General features: G+C 43.3%; 1 protein-coding gene and 1 long non-coding RNA gene across 3 annotated transcripts in view; one reads left to right on the top strand and one right to left on the bottom strand.

Moving 5' to 3' along the window:
- Window positions 1-18,573, bottom strand: part of LOC142658622 (uncharacterized) — a 35,572-nt gene extending 16,999 nt beyond the window's left edge. Inside the window, exons 1-3 of one of the 2 annotated variants that reach the window (XR_012850131.1) lie at window positions 18,330-18,573; window positions 14,980-15,065; window positions 13,515-13,647 (exon numbers count right to left, since the gene is read on the bottom strand). This is a non-coding gene — a long non-coding RNA (uncharacterized LOC142658622). Of the gene's footprint in view, window positions 1-13,514; window positions 13,648-14,979; window positions 15,066-18,329 lie in introns of those variants that run through there. The other variant, XR_012850132.1, reaches the window with a different exon arrangement.
- Window positions 1-25,574, top strand: part of AVPR2 (arginine vasopressin receptor 2) — a 66,203-nt gene that overhangs the window by 21,333 nt on the left and 19,296 nt on the right. The window lies entirely within an intron of this gene.

The raw sequence follows: 25,574 nt of genomic DNA, 5'->3' as shown, positions 1-25,574 counted from the left end.
TCCTGGCAGTGGAACATATAGCTTGTTTTTTCCAGTGGAAGTCCATGCATGACACATAGAAATAGTGGCTCTCAGGAAAACAATATAATTATAAGTCGAAAACTGATAGAGCGAGACATAGAAGTGGCACACAACCGGTTTGTCCAATTTCCGTCACTTGTTTATCATTATGGATGTATCTGTGACTGTATCCTATCCAATGCAAAAGACGGACAACATTGTCTATGGCAAATTACCCTTTCAAAAAGTTATCAAGGAAATCTATATGTTCTCTACATTATCTTCTCCATCATACACTATACAAGTTGCCTCTCAAAATCTTACAAAAAATCTAACCTCAAATATACCTGATCATTGACACACATCTCCAAAGTTGTCACTCATGTCTTCAAGTGTCTTGCCTTTGATCAATGTAGATATTGTACTTGAAATCCCACCGAGGTGGTACCAACTTAGTCTTTAAAGGTATGAAAATCAATAGAGCAATGGAAAAAGTACAAGGGCACTCCCATGGGTGATTCACAGCACTAATATAAGGTCTCAATATATATTGTTGCTGCTACAAAACCAGAAACCAACTGGTGACCGGTGACCAAGAGAACACATTGGTGATCTTTAACGCAGTCGGCTCAGGTCGAAGAGGCCAGAAACCGAAATGATTTTTTGAATTAGATTGTAGATGATGTGACCACAACACGTTTTGAGACTGAACAGATCCCTTCGCCAGGTGTTAAAACGAAAGAGTTTGTTCTCTTCTTCTCTCGATGTTGTAGGAGACCGGTTTTGCAAAAATCTAGAATGCTTCAACGTAGAAATGCTCCACCTCCCAGAAGTGGTTACACTTAGGAAAGAGATGTGATGTTAGATGGTAAATTAATTTGTTGTTATGTAGGAGATATGTCTTTACACATAAAATTGTGATAACCACAGACTCCAAAAGCTTACCCTAATTTTTAATGGCAGTATCTTCCAGACTGTTGACATGGTTGAAATAAATAATGGCCCCCGGTAATGTGAAAACAATGAACATATATTAACAAAGTCGTCTCGTTTTGCCAAGTTTTCCCCCGGTGTCCCTATTTTTGTTCTTTTTGCGTGAAATCCGTGTCTGAAGGTATTACTCAGTTTATTCAAGTGAGTTATGATATACATCTTATACCTATTCGTCATGTGGAGAATGTCCTCCTCGCTCATATTTATTGAGAGTATACCACAACCATTTGGGAGAAGACCGGTGTCTAATAACTAAGGTAGATGTAAAGGATCTGCCAGGCACAGTTTCTGGGTCAACGCCCATAGATAATCAGTCTGCACCTGCTTCTATGTCTGTGAGACGGACTCCATCTTCCACCACTCAGGGTGGCAGGCTTAGGAGTGGGAGAACCTATCACAGCCTGGCCAGACGGAGCTAGCTCCCGCCCTCTGTCTATTTATACCTGCCTTTCCTGTTCCTCCTTGCCTGTGATTCTTCTCGTTTGGTTTCCTGGCCCTGCTGCAGCTTCTTGTACTATTTGTCCTTGCTTCATTTTGACCCCGGCTTACTGACTACTCTACTGCTCTGCGTTTGGTACCTCGTACACTCCTGGTTTGTCTCGGCTTGTTTACTACTCTTGTTGCTCAAGGTGTTGTCGTGGGCAACTGCCCCTTTTCCCCTTGCTTCTGTGTACCCTTGTCTGTTTGTCTGTCGTGCACTTATTGAGCGTAGGGACCGTCGCCCAGTTGTACCCCGTCGCCTAGGGCGGGTCGTTGCAAGTAGGCAGGGACTGAGTGGCGGGTAGATTAGGGCTCATTTGTCTGTTTCCCTACCCCCGTCATTACATAATCACAAGCCCATATACTTAGTCTACCCTGGTCCCTGACACCCCTATTTACCCCCTTGAGACCCTGGCTCAGCAAATGCAGGGTCTCTCCCTACAGGTCCAGGCCCTGGCTCAGAGGGTCAACCAGCCTGATGCTACCATGGTAGTGCCCCTCACCTCACCCCTTGAACCCCACCTCAAGTTGCCTGACCGGTTCTCAGGGGACCGGAAGACTTTTCTCTCCTTTCGCGAGAGTTGTAGGCTCTATTTTCGCTTAAAGCCCCAGTCCTCAGGTTCTGAGAGCCAGCAGGTGGGTCTCAAGAATGGGCCTTCTCCTTGGCTCCTGACGCCCCTGAACTTTCCTCCGTTGATCTTTTCTTTTCTGCTCTCGGACTCATTTACGACGAGACTGACAAGACTGCCTATGCCGAGAGTCAGCTGGTGACCTTACGTCAGGGTAAGAGACCTGTTGAGGAGTATTTTTCTGACTTTAGGAAGTGGTGCGTAGCTTCTCGGTGGAATGACCCTGCCTTAAGGTGACAGTTTAGGTTGGGTCTGTCGAACGCCCTGAAAGACCTGCTAGTTAGTTATCCCTCTTCTAACTCCCTAGACCAGGTTATGGCTTTAGCGGTACGACTTGACCGACGTCTCAGGGAACGACGACTTGAACGTCTTAGTGTTTTCTCCTCTGACTCCCCCATGATGCCTCCCGAGGTTCCGTTGCTTCGTTCTTCCTTGGTAGACTCGGAGGTACCTATGCAACTCGGGGCCTCCGTGTCCCCCCAACAACGTAGAGGGTTCCGCAGGAAGAATGGTCTCTGCTTCTACTGTGGGGATGACAAGCATCAAGTGAACAACTGTCCTAGGCGTAGGAACAAGCAGCCGGAAAACTTCCGCGCCTAAGTGCTCATCGGGGAGGTCACTTGGGCGCACAGGTATTTCCCGTAAATATGAAACGTAATAAAGTCTTGCTTCCCTTTCAGGTCTCTTTTGGTGGTAGGTCTGCTATCGGCAGTGCCTTCGTGGATGCAGGGTCTTCTGCTAATATCATGTCTGTGGAATTTGCTATGTCTCTAGCCATGCCTTTGATTGATTTGCCTAAACCTGTCCCGATAGTGGGTATCGACTCCACTCCTCTTGCTAATGGTTATTTTACACAGCATACCCCTGTTTTTGAACTCCTTGTTGGCTCCATGCATGTGGAGCAGTGCTCTGTACTGTTAATGCAGGGATTATTGTCCGATTTGGTTTTAGGCCTTCCCTGGTTGCAGTTGCATAATCCCACGTTTGACTGGAATACTGTGGATCTTACCAAATGAATGCTTGACGTCATGTTTTTCTGTTAATTCTATTTCTCCCCCTGAGGATATGAACACGCTACATGAGTTTGTTCAGGACTTCGCTGATGTGTTCTCTAAGGAGGCCTCCGAAGGGTTACCTCCTCATAGAGAATACGATTGCGCAATCAATTTGGTACCAAGAGCTAAGCTCCCTAAGGGTAGGATATTTAATCTCTCTTGTCCCGAACATGAAGCCATGAGAGAGTATATCCAGGAATGCCTGGCCAAGGGTTACATTCACCCCTCTACGTCTCCGGTAGGTGCTGGCTTCTTCTTCGTAGGGAAGAAGGATGGTGGTCTTAGGCCATGCATTGACTACCGAAGCTTGAATAAGGTCACTGTAAGGAACCAGTATCCCCTTCCTCTGATTCCTCATCTCTTTAATCAGGTTCAGGGGGCCCAATGGTTCTCTAAGTTTGATCTACGGGGGGCTTATAACCTTATCCGCATCAAAGAGGGGGATCAGTGGAAGACTGCGTTTGACACGCCCGAAGGTCATTTCAAATACCTCGTCATGCCCTTTGGGTTGTGTAATGCTCCCGCGGTCTTCCAGAATTTCAAAAATGTGATTTTAAGAGACTACCTGGGGGTATTTCTTGTAGTGTACCTTGATGACATACTTGTGTTTTCCAAGGACTGGTCCTCCCACATTGAGCATGTCAGGAAGGTGCTCCAGGTCCTTCGGGAAAACAAACTGTTTGCGAAGACCGAAAAATGTGTGTTTGGGGTGCAGGAGATACCATTTTTGGGTCAAATCCTCCTCATGAATTCCGCATGGACCCTGCCAAGGTCCAGGCTGTGGCAGAATGGGTCCAACCTGCCTCCCTGAAGGCGTTACAGTGCTTCCTGGGGTTCGCTAATTATTACAGGAGATTTATTGCTAACTTCTCGGTCATCACTAAGCCTCTTACGGATCTCACTCGCAAAGGTGCTGATCTCCTCCACTGGCCTCCTGAGGCTGTCCAGGCTTTTGAGGTCCTTAAGAAGTGCTTTATCTCGGCCCCGGTGCTGGTTCAGCCCAACCAAATGAAGCCATTTATCGTGGAGGTTGACGCGTCCGAGGTGGGAGTGGGGGCTGTCTTGTCCCAGGGTACCAGGTCCCTCACCCATCTCCGTCCCTGTGCCTACTTCTCCAGGAAGTTTTCGCCCACTGAGAGTAACTATGATATTGGCAACCGCGAACTCTTAGCCATTAAATGGGCATTTGAAGAGTGGCGCCACTTCCTGGAGGGGCCTAGGCACCAGGTAACAGTCCTTACCGACCACAAGAATCTGGTTTTCCTAGAATCTGCCCGGAGGCTAAACCCGAGACAAACTCGTTGGGCGTTATTTTTTACCAGATTCAACTTTGCGGTTACCTATAGGGCTGGGTCTAAAAATATTAAGACTGATGCATTGTCACGTAGCTTCATGGCCAGCCCTCCTTCGGAGGAAGATCCTGCTTGTATTTTGCCTCCAGGTATAATCATTTCCGCTATTGATTCTGATTTAGTCTCTGAATTTCGGCTGATCAAGGTTCAGCTCCCGGGAGCCTTCCTGAGAACAAGCTGTTTGTACTTAGGGAAAATCATGACTCTGCACTATCTGGCCATCCAGGCATCCTGGGTATCAAGCACCTCATTGCCAGAAACTATTGGTGGCCTGGGTTGCCTAAAGACGTTAAGGCCTACGTCGCCGCTTGTGAAGTTTGTGCTAGGTCCAAGACTCCCAGGTCCCGACCAGCGGGCTTACTACGTTCTTTGCCCATTCCCCAGAGACCTTGGACCCATATCTCCATGGATTTTATCACCGATTTGCCTCCATCTCAAGGCAAGTCGGTGGTGTGGGTTGTAGTAAACCGCTTCAGTAAGATGTGCCACTTTGTGCCCCTCAAGAAACTACCCAATGCTAAGACGTTAGCTACCTTGTTTGTCAAACACATCCTGCGTCTCCATGGGGTCCCTGTCAATATTGTTTCTGATAGAGGGGTACAGTTTGTTTCATTGTTTTGGAGAGCCTTCTGTAAAAAGTTGGAGATTGATCTGTCCTTCTCCTCTGCCTTCCATCCTGAAACTAATGGCCAAACTGAGAGGACTAATCAGTCTCTAGAACAATATTTAAGGTGTTTTATCTCTGACTGTTAATATGATTGGGTCTCATTCATTCCCCTCGCCGAATTTTCCCTTAATAACCGGGTCAGTAACTCGTCAGGGGTCTCCCCCTTTTTCTGTAATTTTGGGTTTAATCCACGGTTCTCTTCCATTTCACCTGGTAGTTCCAACAATCCCGAGGTAGAGGTCGTTCATCGGGAACTGTGCACAGTCTGGGCTCAGGTTCAGAAGAACCTAGAGGCGTCCCAGAGCATACAAAAAACTCAGGCAGATAGAAGACGTTCTGCTAACCCCTTGTTTATGGTCGGGGATCTGGTGTGGCTATCGTCTAAAAATTTGCGCCTTAAGGTCCCGTCCAAGAAGTTTGCTCCCCGGTTTATAGGGCCGTACAAGGTCATTGAAGTCCTCAATCCTGTCTCCTTCCGACTGGAGTTGCCCCCATCTTTTCGAGTACACGACGTGTTTCATGCCTCCCTCCTTAAACGCTGCTCCCCGTCCTTGGCTCCCTCGAGGAAACCTCCGGTCCCTGTTCTCACCCCTGAGGGGGCAGAATTCGAGGTGGCCAAGATTGTAGACAGCAGGATGGTCCAAGGCTCCCTCCAGTACCTGGTCCATTGGAGAGGATACGGGCCTGAGGAGAGGACTTGGGTACCCGCCCGGGATGTTCACGCTGGGATATTGGTCAAGAGGTTTCACCTTCGTTTCCCCAGTAAACCAGGTCCACTTAGAAAGGGTCCGGTGGCCCCTCATAAAGGGGGGGTACTGTAAAGGATCTGCCAGGCACAGCTTCTGGGTCAACGCCCATAGATAATCAGTCTGCACCTGCTTCTATGTCTGTCAGACTGACTCCATCTTCCACCACTCAGGGTGGCAGGCTTAGGAGTGGGAGAACCTATCACAGCCTGGCCAGACGGAGCTAGCTCCCGCCCTCTGTCTATTTATACCTGTCTTTGCTGTTCCTCCTTGCTTGTGATTCTTCTCGTTTGGTTTCCTGGCCCTGCTGCAGCTTCTTGTACTATTTGTCCTTGCTTCATTTTGACCCTAACTTACTGACTACTCTCCTGCTCTGCGTTTGGTACCTCGTACACTCCTGGTTTGTCTCGGCTTGTTTACTACTCTTGTTGCTCACGGTGTTGTCGTGGGCAACTGCCCCTTTTCCCCTTGCTTCTGTGTACCCTTGTCTGTTTGTCTGTCGTGCACTTATTGAGCGTAGGGACCGTCGCCCAGTTGTACCCCGTCGCCTAGGGCGGGTCATTGCAAGTAGGCAGGGACTGAGTGGCGGGTAGATTAGGGCTTACTTGTCTGTTTCCCTACCCCCGTCATTACAGTAGACATGAATTTTATCCCATAATACTGATGGGTATATTGCTTATCCTGGGATTTTTCTCAATTAACTAAGTCATTATAAATTCCCAGTTCCCATCGCTCATCCCTAAGTGAATCTACAGACTCTGGGAACATTGTCTCTTTATGTTTCCTTAGATAGAAAAAATATAAAGGTCACTGAAGTATTGATCCCTTACATTTCCAACATATATCATTTAGTGTAGTGTCGTCATCTATTTTGGGGGGAACATGCAATGAAAAGCCGTAAAGGGGCAAGTAACAAGGCTCCAAATTAAGTCTACGTGTACAAATGTGGCAATCACGTGGTTTGCTAAAAAAAAAAGTATGATAACCGCTACGGGAAATATGAATTGCACATGTATCGAAGGAAATGGGGAGTATGTATTATAACTAAGAATGCTAATGGTAGGGAAGGGGGGCAGGGAAATTAGATACGATTGTCCATCTGACAGCTATAATGCTCAATTCAATGGAAAAGGGGTGTTGTGGGTTACTCTAAAAGCTCTGCCTTTGACACCAAAAGAGCTTGTCCCTGTTACTAATGTACATGGAAGACTGTCAAGATTTGTTTAAGACTTAGAGGGGTTGTCCAGAATTAGAAAAACATGTCTGCATTCTTCTAAAACAGTGTCACACCTGTCAAGAGGTTGTGTGTGGTATTGCAGCTAAGCCACATTACCTTTAATTGAGCTCAGCTACAATACCAGACACAACCCATGGACAGGTAGAAAGCAGCCATGTTTTTCTAATCCCTGACAACCCTCTGAATATAACGTATTACCGTACTTTGTAAACCAATCCATAGTGTCCTTTTTCGATCAATATAGGTGTGAGGACTTAGTCCAAATCTCTCATACCTTTCCCATAAACATGGAGATCCGATGAGCAGATTAAAGCCTCATGCACACAACCGTGTTTGCCGTCCGAGTCCCGTCAGTGATCCGAGGAAAGATAGAACATGTCCAATCTTTCCTCGGATCAGAGAATCGGGTCCGTTTTCACAGACCCGATTCGCCCGCTAAAGTGAATGGGTCCAAGAAGACTATCGGGTGCCACTCAGATGCTGTTAAAAACAGCCCAAGTTGCACAACGGTTGTATGTATGAGGGGTTAAGGTGGTAACCAGATGGAAATGCGTGAACACCAATGACAAATGTAAACCTATAAAATATAAATGGCGTTGAACATATATGTGGCAATGAAATATGTGGTTTTTATTTGGATACAATCACTAGAGCTCATTACTTCATTATTCTATAATGAGGATATGGTCAATCATGGAGCACCGGACTCATCTAATGAGCAATATAATCAACATGTACTTATTAGAGAGATTTTTGTTTTTCTCTAATGCAAATGTTAAGAGATTTGCTGGAACATTGAGTGCATTTATGCAGCAATAATATGAGATATACAAATCGTCAATGGCATTTAGCTGAAACTTGACAGCTGGCTACACTAAAAATCTTGGTGGTCTTCAGCTATTACCCACAGTCCGGGCTGCTAGGATTCACGTGTATATGACTTCAGCAAACTTCCTCTAGCTGCTACTTTTGAATGCAAGATATTGTTGGATTTTTTTTATGTTAAATTGGCAGAAGGGTTGCTCTGTGTGTCTATAACTCCTTGCCAATTATACGCAAAAAGCTTATAAGAGCTATGTTCAATGAAGTTCTACAATAAACCTAATAGGTGACAGGCCAAAATCTTTCCTTTCCGAATGTAACTCTACAAGAAGATACAATGATTCCATTCTAGCCAGCATTGATTGCCCCTGCTAGTTGGAGCACCAGAAGGAATGACGTATCAGAAAGATGTTGAGTCAGGAAGACCCAAGTTGAGTTGGTAGATCTTAGTTACAATTGATGCCACCATACACAGGAGCTTAGTTGTGGTTTATACAACTTTTGTTGACCCAGTGTCTGGACTGTAGGTAGGACTGCACTCAAAATAAGATTGATGGAACATCATGGGATGTTTTTGAGGAACCAAAGGTTCTTTGGGTTTTAGAGTTGGGACTTTTGGTAAGTGAGTAAGGAGCCCAGTTGGATAGTATTATACCTTAAATTTGGAAGGTCATCGCAATTCAGTGACACCTGATTCGTAAGATATGTACAATGTAGGATATTGTTACCAAATAACTAATCATGGTACATCATGAAATGTTGACCGTTTCTCTCCATTCAGTGAGGCACATTCAGCCCTTGTATTGGAAACACATGGTGGCAGAACACTGGGGTGGGTTAGAAGCTAAATCCAGTGCTGCTTTCTCAGCTGTGGCTTTATTATATTGTGACATAGCTCTTAGGTTCTTCTTTTTACAGCTGTTAGTGGGAGGATCTTTACTTTTATAGTCTCATGGGGATTTTACAATGTGAATTAGTGACATTAAGACAAACATTGCCCATGTCTAACATACAAGCCCTTTATTTGGCCATATATTATGTAATTTATATTTAATGCATCTATCAAGTGATCAATGCAAAGGATTGAGAGGTAAATGTCACGGTATTTGCAGAGCAATGTAGAAATAATATAGTTTGTAAATACAAAATATATAATTCCCTATTATATTGTTAGTATTGGACTCACAGCATCTCATGATATATAGACAAGTGTATGGGTAAATTCAAATTCTTTATATTTGCGTCGCAAACTTCCTTGCAGACTATAGGCTGTCATGAAACTGCAGACTGATATCCAAGGCAAAGTCAGAGAGTTTCAAGCCCCTCCCAGTTTTGCATGGGTATTAATGAGACACTCCCCTGTGGAACATTCCCCATTAGGATATTGGCAGTCCAAAGTTATCATTGGTAGAATTGGAGGGGGGTAGATAGCAGTTGGTCTGGAGGCATATGGTGGTTGGTGGTTAGCGAGGACCTTTAGAAGAACTGCTCCATACCATGGAAATCCTGAGGCCCAAAACCTTTAGGAAAGATTCCCTTGAGCAGAGGCAGATCCCCATAGGTCCGTTATGGGCGGCCGCCCGGGATCCAAGGCTCCTGGGGGCCCATGGCCGCCCAACGAATAAACCACATCCGGAATCGCAACACTGAAAGCCCTGGACTCAATTGTATCCACGTCCTTTAGACGCAGATACAATTGACATCGCTGGCAAGGCAAGGGAACCATCGCTTCCCTTCCCCGCCATTCAGTGTTGTTTTGTAAAGCAGGCGGTGCGATGACGTCAACGCGCAGCTTGTATCACTCTGCTTGACGTGGCCTCATCAGAAGAGACCAGGCATGCATTGTTGGAGAAGAGAACGGTGCTGGAATGGGGACAGGTAAGTGTGGCGCTATCTACAGGGGGTGGTGCATTCTACGGGTAACAGTGTGCCGTGTCTGCAGGGGGTGTGGTGCTTTCTACAGGGGGCTGTGTGAGGCTATCTACAGGGGGTGGTGCTATCTACAGGGGGTGGCGCTATCTACAGAGGGCTGTGTGGCGCTATCTACAGGGGGTGGTGCTATCTACAGTGGGTGGCGTTATCTGCAGGGGGCTGTGTGCCGTATCTGCAGGGGGTGTGGTGCTTTCTACAGGGGGCTGTGTGGGGCTATCTACAGGGGGTGGTGCTATCTACAGGGGGTGGCGCTATCTACAGAGGGCTGTGTGGCGCTATCTACAGGGGGTGGTGCTATCCACAGTGGGTGGCGTTATCTGCAGGGGGCTGTGTGGCGCTATCTGCAGGGGGGGCTGTATGGCACTATCTACTGGGGGCTGTTGGCGCTATCTATAGGGGGGCTGTGTGGCACTTTCTACAGGGGGCACTGTGTGTGTAATACTTTACTTTACAGTGTTTCACACAATTATATTCAGAGGCACAGTGTTTGGTACTATTTTATTCAGGGGCGTAGTGTATGGTTATTATATTTAGGGGTGCAGTGTGCGGCACCATGAGAATTTTAACTTGAAAATGAGGAGTGCTAACTGCTTCTGGTACCACAGTGGCAATGCCAAGAGTGAAAGTACCATAAAGACAGCACCTGTGGCTCCTAAGGAGCAACCAAAGAGGCTTCATTACCTTTCCAATGATCTATGTAAACACAAATAAAGGTAGCAAAGCTTTTCTATACCCGTTGCAAATAATCTTTTTGCATCCTTTGCCTTGTATCTAAATAAACTGACCAAGATAGCGGGGCTAGTTGGTTCCCCACCTGACACATGCACCATCAGCCCGCCGCCAGCTAAACCCCTGCCTCCCTATACGTTATCAAACAGAGGAGTGTGGAACCTACCCTAAAATTCACATTCGACTAGGTATTGGAAAAGGGAAAACTAACAAGTACTTCCCTTACTTTGTGTATATGCTGTAAGTAGGGGTGCACCAACATCACATTGGGGTTGGCATTTTGATTTTTGCTGCGGTACCTCCACCCCTCTATATGCATCCCTGTGTTTACGTGCATGTATGAGGGTATAAATCAGGGAGTCTTAACAATATCCTAGTATGCCTAATAGACGGGATATAGCTTTTTTCTTTTATATTATTCATTAGCAGAAAAATTGGAGATGGAAAGCTTCGAGAGACGGCTTATGTAATCCTTTGTCTGACATGTTTGTCAATAATCTGTTTTCTCATCTCCTTGTACTTGAATAGGTCACTTTGTCCCTAACACAAGATGATAAAACTAAATGATTAAGTTGGATGAACATTAAAATAGTTTCTTAACTACTCAGTGCATTGCTATGTATGTGCTATATCCATGATAACCAAGCTATACGCCCCATATTCATACGCAGCAAATGTTTATATTCTTCACCGGTCTTAAAAGATTTAGCCTTGTATGTTTATTGTCGTAGCACTGACCAGTTTGAGAAATGTCTCCCTATTTCCATATGACGGGGCAGACATACCATATTTACACAACCTCTCCTGCTGTCCAGGGGTCCAGTAGGGGGATGGCGGGTTGTTAACTGGGGGGATATACAGGGGGTGTTCTTGGATGAACTAAAAGAGAGCAAGGGACTGGTCTTGCACAGTGGCCCTCTGCTGTCTGTGTTTGCCCCGTCCATATTTGCTAAAATTTTTACCATATTCATCTGGATTTTTAAGATAATATCAACCAATCAAACAAATTAAATTGCAATAGTGTCCTCATTATATGATGGAGCATATAGTTGTGTGATTCTCAGCAACAGGCTGAGATTGATTTAATAGAGTTTAAAGGTGTTGTACTAAGATGAAATGTGATACCCTAACCACAGGATGGGTGATAACATGCTGATCGGTGGGGGTCCGACCGCTGGGACCCCCACTGATCACGACAACGGGGGTGCCACTCCACTAAATAAATGGAGTGGCAGGTCGCGCATTAGCACTGCCACTCCATTCACTGTCTATGGGACTGCTGGAGATAGTACTCGGCTATCTCCAGCAGTGCCATAGAGAATGAATGTGGCCATGGACCCTCGGGCACTGCCCTAATGCCTAAATTAAAATTAATGGGAGCCACAGAAATTTGACGAGTTAACCATCTCTCCATTAAAATCAGCATCACGACCTTCATGTTCGAAAACCACTTGGACATCCAGCTCCTGGATTGTGACCCTTCTGACATGACTAATACCATTTCAAAAACACTGACTCAGTAGGCAAGTCTCTCTGGAAATCATTATAACATTTTGGTAACTAGTTTTATAAAACATACTAGATGTGTATAATAGCTTCCAAAAAGTATGGCGAGCAGCAATAATTTGTGTCTAGAATTTTTACATTTTTTTTCTTTATATTAATAACGCAATCATCTTCTCTAGCATTGTGCATTATCAAACTAGAAATCACAAATCCTGTCCTATAAGTCATATTAGATATTATACAGAGTCATATGTCTTCCTGGAGCTTCCGGTACAAAACATCGAGAACAGATTAACCTCCCCAACTTCAAAGTGTCCTTGAAAATTGTTCTCGAATGTTGGCAAATATGAAAGGTGAGAATGAAATGATGGGTTTTATAGGCCTTCAGCAGAGAGCTTGGCAGGCTGACAGCGCCTGGGCTGCACAAAATCCGAGCTGCCACTATAGGGGGTCTCACATTCACATTCAATGACATTTCCCGATTTTCAAGTTCGGATTCCACCTGGAGTAGCACAAGCTCAGCGTCCTGCCAAGCTGGCAGCCAGCAGGTGTAATCTGTGAGCCAGGGACACAAAAGCATAAAATCACTGAGGGGACAGCTGGCAGAAAAAGGGAGGGTGGCGAGGCTGCATAGCTTGCTCTATCAGATAAAGTAGATTGTGCAATGGTACGGGCTCGGAGAGATGGGTTATCAGAGCAAACCTTGGCACCAGAATTAAAGGGACACATTTCTCCTCCCTCAAAGCAATTGCTGCTTGGTTAACTCTTGGTTGCCTCTTCTGATGCTTTACTAGGACATTGGATGTCCGTTATAGTATGCTATATTAGACAAAGGGTCCCAGAATAAACATGAACAAATTTATCTTACACCCATGTTACTATGTCAAAAAGTAAATGCCCCCGTAGTAACTCAATCAACGAGAGACCAAATTTAAGTTAGAATTAGAATCAGGTCATTGAACATTGCCAGACTTGACTGAATCCAGCAATTTTCGAATCTAAACTTTAATATATATATATAGAACTTGAGAGTAAAGTAGTCACCACAAAGTTTCTACAAGACAACTATGCAAAGATCAAGTGAAAACTCTATAAAAGATCAAAAAGAACTGCTGGAATATATCAGAATGGAAAGGGCTATAAAGATATTTTGAACGTGCCGGGACTGTATGGAAACACAATACGTTATCTCCGACTGGAGAAGAAGAACGGGGGTGAATCTTCTCAGTGGTGGCAAGTCTTCCAAAATGACTTCAAAGGTGCGGTAACAATCCAGAAGTCACAAAAATCCTAGCCAGAAGTAGATGGAAAGAGCTGCAGTCCTCCCTAGTCTTAGATAAAGTGTGAGACGGGAATAAATGGGGTTCATGGGAGAATATCATGGTGGAAACTACTACTATCCAAGAGTAACATCAGTGCTCATCTCAGAAGCCCCCTGGGTCATCCGCAAGCTGTTTGGCATAATTTCTTCTGGAGAGATGAGTGAATAGAGGAACTCTCTAGAAAGCAAGGAGAAAGCCTGTGGATTAAAGAGGCTCTGTCACCAGATTTTGCAACCCCTATCTGCTATTGCAGCAGATAGGCGCTGCAATGTAGATTACAGTAACGTTTTTATTTAAAAAAAAATAGCATTATTGGCCAAGTTATGGCCATTTTTGTATTTATGCAAATGAGGCTTGCAAAAGTACAACTGGGCGTGTTGAAAAGTAAAAGTACAACTGGGCGTGTATTATGTGCGTACATCGGGGCGTGTTTACTACTTTTACTAGCTGGGCTTTCTGACGAGAAGTATCATCCACTTCTCTTCAGAACGCCCAGCTTCTGGCAGTGCAGACACAGCCGTGTTCTCGAGAGATCACGCTGTGACGTCACTTCCCCAGGTCCTGCATCGTGTCAGACGAGCGAGGACACATCGGCACCAGAGGCTACAGATGATTCTGCAGCAGCATCAGCGTTTGCAGGTAAATCGATGTAGCTACTTACCTGCAAACGCTGATGCTGCTGCAGAATCAACTGTAGCCTCTGGTGCCGACACGATGCAGGACCTGGGGCAGGAAGTGAGTGACGTCACAGATCTGCACTGCCAGAAGCTGGGCGTTCTGAAGAGAAGTGGATGATACTTCTCATCAGAACGCCCAGCTAGTAAAAGTAGTAAACACGCCCCGATGTACGCACATAATACACGCCCAGTTGTACTTTTACTTTTCAACACACCCACTTGGACTTTTGCAAGCCTCATTTGCATAAATACAAAAATGGCCATAACTTGGCCAAAGATGCTCGTTTTTTAAAAATAAAAACGTTACTGTAATCTACATTGCAGCGCCTATCTGCTGCAATAGCAGACAGGGGTTGCAAAATCTGGTGACAGAGCCTCTTTAAAGTACTATCTATGTACGTGTCATTTTCTGATGCTGCATGGATCCCCTACAATTCATTGCATAATCAATATATTTTATGTCTACACATCTAAAATATATTTTATTTAATCATATCCATGCTTTAAAGAGGTTGTCTTGGTTTAGAAAAATAGGTTTGCTTTTGATTTTAGAAACAGCATCACCCTTGTCCATAGGCTGTGTCTGGTATTGCAGCCCCATTCACTTGAATCCAAACACAGCCCATGGACATAAGTGAGGCTGTTTCTAAGAGAATAAAAACAGACCCAATATTCTCACCGCTTACCACACAGACTATATTTCCACTTTATGGACCTTTTAAGGTCATCTGGACTACATTGCTCATCAAAGTCTGGACATGAAGATTGACCCTGACTATATTCCAACAAAAGCCTCCTGGTCTCTTTATTAGGATATTTCTGGAATACTTACAAATCAACTCTACTCAAAGGCTTGTTCGTTCTTTAACCAAGGAAATGTCCATGGGATTTGTAAGATTCCTAATTTGTGAGGCAAATCTAAAACAATAAGAGTTAATGATCAGCCAGTGAGCCAGACATCAAATTACCACTATCTCAGACACGATTATGGCAGTGAACACAGCGCAAAATGTAAAATGTATTCATCATTATTCATTGATTTATGAAAACGATGCAAGTAATTGACACTTTTCTATTATAATTTACATGACAAAACAAACATCTAATTACTGCATTTGGCTTGAACTACAACACACTACAGATTTCACGGAAATATTCATTTTCATATTTAAATATCCTATCTGCCCCAGGGTCATCAAATATTCCGTGAGACAAAGTAAAGACCCCTAGGGTCCACAATTTTTTGGATAGAAGAGGTGAGACTCTCACCTGGTCTCACGTCCCTGCATGCCCGATCCCCAGTCATCGCTTTATAGTGCTCGGCCCAGTTTAGTATATACAGTATCTTCAGAGCTTGAAAGCAATGGGGCTATGTCAAAGTGGTTTCGCCTTCCAGTAATGGCAGAATGGATGGTGCTGAGTCTTTGGTAAATCAGAGTATTTTTTTTTTAGATCAAAAAGGTTCCTCTTTCCTTTCTTTCCAACCAATGCCCTTTTAGGTGATATCAACATCATAGAAAGGGAACTCATAACTTCACTTCTATTAGCCAGAAGATGGCTGCCTAATGAATAGGGGTTGTCCAGTTGGTACTACCCCTTTAATAAATCCGGCTTAGATGGGATTTGCGAGATACACTGCTGCCAATGTGCTTTTCAAATTGTCGGTTGTCAACATCAGGTCAATCAATCTTTGTCAATCTATTATTGAGACAGACTGGTTGCTATGGAAGCACGATATTGCTGATAGCAACATGTCTCTGGTAACTGGTCTGTCTCAGCTCAAGGCCATACTTGCAGTGGACAAAGTAGAGGCAAGAAAGGGGCCTAAAAGTGCTCAAACCACATTTATACTCCAGGATTAGAAAAACATGGCTGCTTTCTTCCAAAAACAGTGCCACCCCTGTTCACAGGTTGTGTATGGTTTTGCAGCACTGCCACATCCTATGGGCAGGTGTAGCTCTATTTCTGAAAGAACGCAGTCATGTTTTTCTAATCCTGTACAACCCCTTTAGCTAGATTTCATGAAACAATTTTTTTTAAATTAAATGTGTTTAGATAAAACCTATATATTTTTTAAAGATACATATACACCGATACCTCTCTAAAATACCACCTCGATCTAGACCAGATTTTTCTGTGACCAATCTTACATTTATTTCAATGTACATTGCCCACTTTATGTCTGTCTCCATTTCCCCTAACAATTTGTGCATATTGTGCCTATTAAATTCACAGATGTATCTACAAAAATTCACATCCCAGGCCTACACGTACAGCTGACTCAATCCAAAAGTCACCTACATTGATGTGTGTAGCTTATCTGTAGAGTCAGCTATACAGGGAACATGTCATAGAAGCACGATAATTCTCAAAAATATACCTGGAACATTTCCAGATCTGGGAAAGGCAATACTATAATGTTGCAGCCTTCTACCTGTAAATATAAATGGTGAAGCCTCCCCAAAGGGCCGTCTTGAGAAGACCACCTTGAATAGACCAACTTTCAGAAGAACACCTTGAGAAGACCACCACCTGATTTCGACCAGATTGTTCTGTGATGGGATTTTCAATTCCCTTTTATTTTATGGAGATTGGCCCTCTTCTTTCAGAAGACCACCCATCTATAAGACTATTTTGGGTTGTTGTCTCAAAGTGGTTCATTGTATCTGCCATCAATAAATGGTCTTTAAAAAACATAGTTGTCTTAACATCTAAGGATCAGTAAAATGGAGCAGATCACCTGTAGGACAAAGCAATTAGGAATATTTGTATAGGGTTAACAACACCTGATGTCAAGGTCTGGAGATTACAGAAAACGATGATGTACCCTCTGCCCTGGTATTACTTGACCATTTAGCATAACGGGCATACTTGTTGGGATTATCCATCTACATTGCCTTCACTGATACCTCTGACAAATACCTCTCAGATCAATCCTCTCTTTTAACTAAAATGTTTGTTGTTGATGCTTGTTGGGTAAAGGAAATTATCTCTGGTGCTACATAGTTTACACATTCGCTTCACTATTTAGTTTAGAGGGAAAAAATTAAATCCAACATGGTCAACTAATACACTTCCCGTTAATCCCCCCAAAAGCAAATCAAAATTTATAGAATGGATTAGAAACCAGTGAAATGTAGGAGTGCTACACGACCAACAAAGGGCATAGGGCAAAAGGGTTCGTATGTATGTTTAAAGGGTAACTAAACGTTCAACAAACTTCTGACATGTCATAGTGACATGTCAGAAGTTTTGATTGGTGGGGGCCCGAGCACTGAGACCCCCATCAATCGCTAAAACGAAGCGGCAGCAGCGCAAGTGTGAGCGCTCAGCCGCATAGTTTCTGTTTGTCTTTTTCCGCAAATCGATGTAGCGGTGTACGGACCCAATAGAAAGTCTAGGAGCCCGTACTCCGATACATCGGCTTTCTGGAAAAAGTAGATCAGAAACCAAGCGATTGAGCACTCACACTAGCAATTCTGCAGTTTTGTTTTAGCGATTGGTGGGGGTCTCAGTGCTTGTTCCCCCACCAATCAAAACTTCTGACATGTCTCTATGACGTGTCAGAAGTTTGTTGAACGTTTAGTTACCCTTTAAGAAACATAGCCGCTCTTGTCCTTAGATTTTGTCCGATATTGCTTTCAAGTAAAAGGGGTTGAGCTACAATAACGCACATAGCCCATGGACAAGAGTGGGGCTGTTTTTGGGAAAAATTACAACTATTCTTCTAATCTCATACAATTCCTTTAAAGGGCTTTTCCAAGATTTTACAACAATGGCCTATCCCATCCCTGGGTCCGCCACCAATCAGCAGAACAAGGCGGCAGCAGCACTCAATGGAACATCGCAGCCCTTTTACTGCCATACTTGACATAGTGACGTCTATGCTTGTTCAGCGGCGTCTGATACTGTAGCTAAACCTATTCACGTTCCCTTTGTTTTGCTTATCGATATGGGTCCCGGAGATCGGACCCCCAGTTATCACACATTAATGATAGCCTATCAATTTAGAATCCCGGAGAACCCCTTTATGTTGATATAGTAGATGTATCTGTAAAACACAGATTACACATTGAAATATTAATGAGTTGTGCCAAATTCAGCACTACTTGTCTGACAAACTCAGCTCTGCTATATCTATATTTATAAAAGCTTCAAAACATAATCAGCAACACCACCCACCTGCCCTATAATCCTGATCACCATGCCCTAAAGGTCAGCACATCATTCCTTAGTTACTCCATGTCTCCATTCCTTCAATATCATCTCAAACTCTCTTGCCAAGTTCACGGTTATGGACTGTGGATGTCTACCGGCAGTCACATCTTTCTGTCATTCTGCCCATCCTCCCTCCTATATTTTGATAGAATTCCTTAGCCACTCTTGACAAGTTTGTCTGGTCCTCTCCATCATGTTAAAGGTCACATCTATGGGTATGCCTGAGGACGATACATTGCTGCATAGAAAAGCATCTCGAAAAGTGCAGGTGTAGTGCACTCTGTTGTCTTTACAGGCAGTTTCTAACTTGCTTTTATCGGACGTTGCTGCTATCTGTTGGACATCTTTAGTACTTCAAAGTGGAAAATTACTTCATCAGATCAGGCTTTTTCTGTTTAATTCCACAAAATCTGATAACAGATTAATTTTCCATTTTGTGAATTCCCACAGAGATACATGATCATTGTTGCCAGGAATAACCCTATCTTTATATATCTCAAAAACGGTTCTTTTTATTGCCAATATTAAAGAGTAAACATATTACATGTTTGGTTTGCTTCCCTTGGTCTACCCAGTATCTGGTGACTTAGTGGGCCAGTATCCTATTTCTGATGACCCAGTGGGCAAAAATTCTACCCCTACCAACTTAGTGGGCAAATGTCCCTTTTCGAATAAATTATTAGGACTAGTATCGGAGGGCAGTCCCTTTGGCCTATCCGAGGAGATAAGGGCCTATCTTCCATCGATACAGAACATGTGCATGTTCACATTAAATGTTATTCTAAACTTTGATGTTATCATTGCACACAGGACTTATCATCAATAACATTTAATAGGTTATTTGGGAATAAACCCATAAGGAATAGACCCTTGTGGCAATTCATTGGCTCAAAAGTCAGCTCCAAACTAAGTTGTTTTCTGCTGGACCTTTGGGGCCAATTCTTGCGACAGAGCTTGGACCTACCGAAGGATCCTCTAGTACTCTGGTTACAAGACACCAAGCACTGTCCTATATAGGGTCAGATTGGCACACCAAAGGAGCCCTCGGTAGGTCCAAGCTCTGTCACAAGATTTGGCCCCAAAGGTCGAGCAGAAAACAACTTGGGGTAAATTCTTGTGACAGAGCTTGGACCTACCGAAGGATCCTCTGGTACTCTGGTTACAAGACACCAAGCACTGTCCTATACAGGGTCAGATTGGCACACCATAGGACCCCTCGGTAGGTCCAAGCTCTGTCACAAGATTTGGCCCCAAAGGTCCAGCAGAAAAGATCTTGGGGTAAATTCTTGTGACAGAGCTTGGACCTACCGAAGGATCCTCTAGTACTCTGGTGGGCCAATCTAACCCTGTCTAGGACAAGGCTTGGTGTGTTGTAACTTTTAGTCTCTTATGACCTAGTGAAGAAGAACCTTGTGTCTGGTGACCAAGTGGGTAGATGATCAGTCCCTGGTGATCTAATGGTATGGTATGAGTCTTTTGTCTTGTTAGCAAGTAGACATGTGACCAGTCCTCAGTGATTTAGTAGTATAGTATGTCATGGGTTAATTGTCCAGTCGCTGATGACCCAGTGGATATGTGACCAAATGAGATCCCATCTTCTTCATAGTAACCTCATGGCATAGTTTCCAGTCCCTAGTGGTTCCAGGCCAAGAATCCGAGGCTAAAGTTCCTATCCCCAGTGACGAAGTTGGAAAATAATTTCCTTAGTAACGAAGTTGGATTGCATTTAGTTCTTACGATCTCATAACATAATGTAGTCCTTGGTGATCTAGTAGCATAATGCCTTGAACTGGTGATCCAATGACAATGACTGATCACCTAATAATTCAGGAAGGACTAAGAAGAAAATTGGCTTGAAATATCTAAAAAAAACAAAACACAGATAGGTGTTAAGAATATCCAATAATCTAAACAATTTGCTAATATAAGAAGTTCTTGCATACGCTGACTGATCGTCATTTCTGTGTACTGTTAAAATGAACTCACTTTACCCATATCGTTTATCTGAGAGTTCACAAGCCGATAACTCACAATCTTTACTGGATGACAATAAAGAGAATGATGTGAGTTGTAGTTTAGAGAAAACTGATGATAAACATCTGAACAATCACGTTCTCTGGACTTGTGTTCTGCAGATGGTGGGGTGAAGAAATGTATTTTTTTCCTTTAGTGTTAGAGGAATTAGTGCTTTTGAGAAACCTTTACAGACGTTCACTAACTTACAGAATATCAGCCAATGCTCTATTGTGGCCTAACATTTCACAGACACGTACCAAAAATGGTTCGGTGGCCAATGTCCTGTCATGCATATGGAGTTTTTTTTCCTTTTCTTTCCTTCTACAAGTGCAGATCTGGCTCCTTAGTATCTACTTAGTATTGTGAAACAAAACTGTGAGCAAAAGCCTCCGTGGTTTAATATGTGTTTATTCTACACGGTGGGGCCTATTAGTGAGAAGCAAACGAGAGAAAGCACGAAGTTAGTTGAATGGGTTAGTATTTTTGGAAAAAGCCCTAGTCATCTACATTACTTCCTCCTATCATTAATATGTGAAGTTCCTCTGAGCAGAAATGAGCTCCCTGTCACGGCTGGAACGTGGGGTAGGTGGCCACTTTAGGTGCCATTGAGAAGGGGAGGGATTAAAGGGGTATTCCAGCAAAAGCACTTATCACCTATCCACTGGATAGGTGATAAATGTTAGATGGGTGGGGGTTACGACCGCTGGGACACCCACCATTTGCTATAATGGGGCTCTTCGGACTTTCATTCCCTCCAGCCGCATGATCCTGGTTAGGAAGAGTTTAAATGGAGTAACAGTCGAGTAGGTTTATTGTAATACGGAAGGAGCGACATGGGGCAATTAAATCAATGACCTTTTCCTCTGATCATGTTGAACTTCAGGTAGCAAGGGTGGTGGAGCAAATTCTGAAACCCTGTCCTACCTGTGTACAGGTGTAAAATATCCTGCAACCGCTGACAGGTCTTTACATTTCTCCTTAGTACGATGGGATTTTGCTGATTTAGCTCCACAGCTAAATAGAGTATCGTCATATATTGCGGAACAGCATGGTGGTCTAGTGGTTAACACTAAGGGTCCTCCTGGGTTCAAAACTGACTTCCCATTTGTGTGGGTTTCCTTTAAAAACATATAGATAGGTAAATTGGCTGTGGTGTATGTTTGAGAAGACAATACACCGTGAGACCCACAGCGCTGTGGGATATGTTGGTGTTATTTACGCAGCAGGAAATAAATTGCAGTACATTATGGAATTGTTCTTCATGCAGTTCTCTAAGGTATTTCTTGACGTGACTCTAAAAGCGAAGCCTTTTTTTTTTTTGCTTTTTTGCAGCACCTATGACATATTTTTCTATACAAAATTCATATTTACTGTAACAACACAATGTATCTGTCTTGGCATACCCCAGAAGATGAAAAATATTGAATCTATTTGGTTAATTTGGCAAATACTAGGTTTTAAAGTCTGACACATCCCACGATAACATCTAGTTAACCTGCTGAAACATTTCCCGATAAACTGAGATTGCAGTAAAGTGAGACTGCAGTAAAGTGAGACTGCAGTGAAACCTGCTATCCTGGAGTATAGCAATAGGAGGTGTGGAGGTGGCTGTCGCACCCAGGCCCTGATACCCGAGGAGGCCCAAAAGATCTTCTGCCACATGACAGCAGTATAATAAATAGTGCGTGAACGTTCGGGGTCCCTGATGCTGAGGCTTTAAGGTTACGTCTATGCTGATATCCCACTTCTCCCTATGGCATAGTCACTAAATTCCATTGTGGGCTTGTCACCTTGAAGGGCTTCATCATTCACAGGGGTCTAGCTAGGGTAGATGGTGGGGCATGTGCCCTAGATGCTCGATGCCAGGAGGGCAGCAGCAAGCCACTCTGTCTTGGCCAGTGTATTTAGATATAGGGTTAGGGCATCAAACTGAATTTTTACCCCCAGGTGAATGAAAGCCTAGCTACACCTCTGTGGTGCCTGCCTATTATGTACAGGAACCAACAAAATAATTTTTCCCTACAAAGCCAATATATTGTTATTCAGAAAAGTTCATGCACCAGTGATCACAATGTTCTCTCCATGTGACAGAAAGGAACAGGGCCAGCTACAGTAGCCCCTAAAGTGGTGTCTATCTGAGCGCAGCAGAGGGGGAGACGCTGAGATCGGGGGTATATCGTTTTCTAGGATTCGATTCAGTATTTTCATGTAAAAATCTGTATAAATGCTGCCAGTACTCATAGAGAAAGCCTGTGAGTCCTGCTTCCTCCGCCCACAAACAGTGATGGACAGCTCTCTCTGTATACAAGCTCATACAAGAAAAGCTGTCAATCATTCTGTGTGTGGGCGGAGGAAGCAGGACTCACAGGCTTTTTCTATGAGTCCTGGCAGCATTAAACAACATTTTACATAGACATACTGAATCAAATCATATAAAACTATATATCCCTGAGCTCAGCGTCTCCCTCTCTATCCTATGCTGTCTTCAGATAGAGACTTGACGGAACCGCTTTAAATGTGACAACTTGTCCAAAGAAATAAAAACTGCACCTATACCAACTTAAAGGACCCCTGTGATTTTATTTTTGAATTTAACTGTAGTCCTATCTGAATTTTCAGGATTTGATTGGAGTTGGGATATAAAACCTCTTGTTTGGGATGGGCAGCGGTGGTTCAGTGGTTAGCACTGTTACCTTGAAGAAATGGAGTCCTGGGTTCAGATCTGTTTGACGGCCACTTCTGCGTGGAGTTTTGCTTTTACTGTGTTTGCGCTGATTTTCTCCCACACTCCAAAAACATACAGATTTAGATTGTGAGCCCCACAATGTGAATAACAACAACTTCTGTACAGCGCTGAGAAATATGTTGGCGCTACATAAGAAACACAAATAGTTGAGATATACGTTTCTTTAACGGTAGAGCGTTCTGTACCATGTCGTTTTATAGTTTCCATTTCCAAAGATTCACAAGAAAGTTTTTATTATGAGAATACACAAACTGAAGTTCATTTATGAGCAGCAAAAGTGCAGAATAACAGCAAAATTATTTTTTATGACTTCTTGCCCACTTGTACCCTGTATCCACCAAAGTTCACGATACTGCAGGCCAAGATGCTCGTGGGTGGAATGCTTCCAGAATTTTACTGCAGCTTGTGGCAGGGTGGATGTAACCCTGATAGATAGATAGATAGATAGATAGATAGATAGATAGATAGATAGATAGATAGATAGATAGATAGATAGATAGATAGATAGATAGATAGATAGATAGATAGATAGATAGATAGATAGATAGATAGATATGAGATAGATAGATATGAGATAGATAGATAGATAGATAGATAGATAGATAGATAGATAGATAGATAGATAGATAGATAGATAGATAGATAGATAGATAGATAGATAGATAGATAGATAGATAGATAGATAATGTGATAGATAGATAGATAGATAGATATATAGATAGATAGATAGATAGATAGATAGATAGATAGATAGATAGATAGATAGATAGATAGATAGATAGATAGATAGATAGATAGATAGATAGATAGATAGATAGATAGATAGATATGAGATAGATAGATAGATAGATAGATAGATAGATAGATAGATAGATAGATAGATAGATAGATAGATAGATAGATAGATAGATAGATAGATAGATAGATCACTGAGTTCTGTACTTAAAGGGGTTGTCCAGGCACTGACAACTGATGACCTATCAAGAGGATAGGTCATCAGTATATGATCGTAGGGGTCTGACACCCAGACTCGCACCGATCAGCTGCTCCAGCTGCCTCCGGGCACAGGATGTCCATACCGGAAACAGATGGCTTCGGTCACGGAATAGCGGCCGAGCTGCAGTACTATGTAAGTGAAAAGGAGTAGAGTTGCTGTTCTGCAGCACGGCCGCTATGCAGTGGTCAGAGCCATCTGCTTCCGGCTCCGAATACTGTATACCCTGCATAACATCCGGTGACCGGCGGCAGCTGATCGGTGCGGTGTCCGGGTGTCGGATCCCCACCGATCATATACTGATGACCTATCTGGTGGATTGGTCATCACTTGTACATACCTGGACAACCCCTTTAAGGGTCCCATAGGAACTGAAAGCACTAGGCAACTGCCAAGTTTGCCATCCCCACATACCAAATTATGTTTTTTTCTTTTTGGAGGGGGTGTTGGATCCTGTTTGTAACAAGATAGAACAGCTATTCTTTTAGTATAAGGAGAACAAGCTTTATAGTCATTTCTGTTTTACACGTTAAAAAATCAATTGCAATACGGCAGATCAATGATGGTGTATGCCTCCTAATGATGAGCTGTCCTATAAAAGTCATACCAGACTAATGGCTGCAGTCATGGCTATGAGTCGTATCATAAATCCACAACACAAACATTGCCTGCAAATGGCCATCCGGGGATTCAGCCTACTAATCCATTTATATTGCTTGTATAAAAATGTCTGGTTCTGTGTTACATGGTGGGAAATACATCCTCTTCTGTACATTATATTAGAAGTGTTTCACCAACATTTAATTGCATGGATCCAATGATGTGCACTTAAAGTAATTTTATAGCAGCAAAGTGGTAACTTATAATTGAACTCCTTTAAATAAATATTTTGTTTTCATTATCTATATAGGTCTAAAATTGTGTGCTGTTTAATTTATTCAATCTTTTTAGCTGTCAGAGCTCCATTTTTTTTCTTACAGAGCTCCAATCCCTTGCAAAGACATAGACTTAAATGATAGTATTCTGACTACCTGCAGCCACCACTAGAGGGAGCTGAAGAGATTACTGCATCCTCTTTATACTTTGAATTCAATAATAAAACAGGAGACAGTACACTCCTGAGCTCCCCCTAGTGGGGGCTGCAGGCAGATAGAATTTTATCTTTTAACTCTATGGGGCAGATTTATTAAGACTGTCTTTTCATACGCCAGTCTCAGTATAAAGTCTGCAGGAGCAAGATGCAACAATTTATTTTAGAGGCGCACATCTCTTAATAAATTTGTCGCATCTTCTGCTATCCACTAAGAGCTGGCATAGATTTCGCTAGAATTTACGCTATGTTCTGGACTAAATAATAGTAAATTTGTCAGGCTACAGGTGTCCCAGCCCCTTCCAATAAGCCCCACCCCTTTTTTTCTTTTTTTTCTTTTAAATGCCATGAGTGGAGGAAAAT

The sequence above is a fragment of the Rhinoderma darwinii genome, chromosome 8 (genome assembly GCF_050947455.1).
Source record: "Rhinoderma darwinii isolate aRhiDar2 chromosome 8, aRhiDar2.hap1, whole genome shotgun sequence".
Taxonomy (NCBI): Eukaryota; Metazoa; Chordata; class Amphibia; order Anura; family Rhinodermatidae; genus Rhinoderma; species Rhinoderma darwinii.
The sequence above is the reverse complement of the archived record's forward strand: the minus strand, read 5'-3'. Positions and strand labels throughout refer to the sequence as shown.